Raw genomic sequence first — 1,859 nt, forward strand, 5'->3', positions numbered from 1 at the left:
CTACGGTCGAAAGAAGATTACTGGCAATGACTGATATACCGCTTCAGTCACTTTTATTTTTAATTCCAAATCCTGTAATTCCTTCACGTATAAAATTTAGCCCAAGTTTACCTCCCACTCCATAAAAGATCTACGCATTACGAAATCGATGTACTCACAAACTTAAACTCGTATGCCAATCTTTGTTCAAGCAAAACCTAATCTGGATTGAAATGTAACTAGTCTGAATACAAAGTGCCTTTGTATTAAATGCGCAGCTGAAGTAAAGCAGTTATCTGGCCTTAACCCAATTTCCACTTCCCTCGCATCTTGACAACATAGTAGTAGATTTCTCGAAAGCACAACATCGAACAGCTAGCAGGCAGATCCTAAGTTAGATTTTTCTTTTTAAATAAGATTTCCAAACACTATTCAAACTGTTGCTTTCCATACGGTGCAATGCTGTAGTGCGTGAAGGTAAACCTTCTTTAAACAGTGGGATGGGGAGAGTAACTATTCCTATGTAATGATATTCCAAGACAACGATTTTAGAATGAAGCATATATCCAAAAAGACAGAGAAAAACTTCGCGTGATCTTGACACATAACAGTGGTCTGAATAATTCGGTGCTTAAGAAAGTTAACAATGGTTCAAAAATGGTACAATGTTAGCAGATAATTTCTATAAAACCGAACACCTTAATTAGTTGATATGTTAATGCATGACTCAGGGAAATGGGGTGGTCTCTCTCACAGCTCTGAGCGAGGGAACAAAGGTAGCAAAAACTAAACTAAACCAAACAGGCACTGAAGGTGCAACTGCACCGATCGACCGCCGTGTCATCCTCTGCCCAAAGGCGTCACTGGATGCGGATCTAGAGGGGCATGTGGTCAGCACACCGCTCTCCGGGCCATACATCAGTTTACGAGACCGGAAGCGCTACTTCTCAATTAAGTAGCTCCTCAGCTTTGTCTCACGAGGGCTGAGTGCACCCCTCTTGCCAACAGCGCTCGGCAGACCGGATGGTCACCCACCCAAGTACTAGCTCAGCCCGACAGCACTTAACTGCGGTGATCTGACAGGAACCGGTGTTATCACTGCGGTGAGGCCGTTGGCAACAAAACTATCTGACAATAATCATTACGACAAACCAGCTGCGCAGTGCTGCAGTCTTACCTCAAACTCCTTCTCTTCAAACAAAAATAACATTATTCAAGTTTTATATTCCTTTCGCCTTTCAGTATATACACCATATTCATCCTTGCTCTCCTTTACAATAAATCTTTCTTCATCTGACCGATACAATTATAAGACAACAAAGCACTACTAAATATGCCCATCACCTACCACACTTCAACTAAGAATGTATCAGATTGCGCAGAAGCAGGGACTGTGGCACAAAAGGACCAAAGATTGTTTAATAGTAACGTAACTTGCACTCTCCCTGAAGCGCACATCAAAAAGTTACAAAATCAAGATGATATGCCTACCTTACAATATTATACACGTTTCGATGACCATGTCATTGTCTGTAGGGGCTTTCCAATATTTTTACATTGTTGAATTTGTACGAGGTGTGGCTACAAAAAAACCGGACTAGTACTGGTGAAACAATAAAACGAATGCAATAAGGCTGAAAGTCGGGTGGCCTGTCACGTGACTCTCGCTCCGCCTACTGCTCGAGTTTCATCTGCCTCCTGCACTCAGTCTGCCCGTGGCGTCTGTTTTAAGTAGTTGACGTTTTGTCTGTGCGTCGGAAAATGTTGAGTGTACAGAAAGAACACCGTGTTAACATCAAATTTTGTTTCAAACTAGGAAAATCTGCAAGTGAAACGTTTGTAATGTTACAACAAGTGTACGGCGATGATTGTTTATCGCG

The 1,859-nt window shown here is 41.9% G+C and overlaps 1 pseudogene; it reads right to left on the reverse strand.

Moving 5' to 3' along the window:
- Window positions 1-978: 978 nt before the first annotated feature.
- LOC124797105 lies at window positions 979-1,096 on the reverse strand (annotated as a pseudogene).
- Window positions 1,097-1,859: the final 763 nt, after the last annotated feature.

This window comes from Schistocerca piceifrons, chromosome 4 (genome assembly GCF_021461385.2).
Source record: "Schistocerca piceifrons isolate TAMUIC-IGC-003096 chromosome 4, iqSchPice1.1, whole genome shotgun sequence".
Lineage (NCBI taxonomy): Eukaryota > Metazoa > Arthropoda > Insecta > Orthoptera > Acrididae > Schistocerca > Schistocerca piceifrons.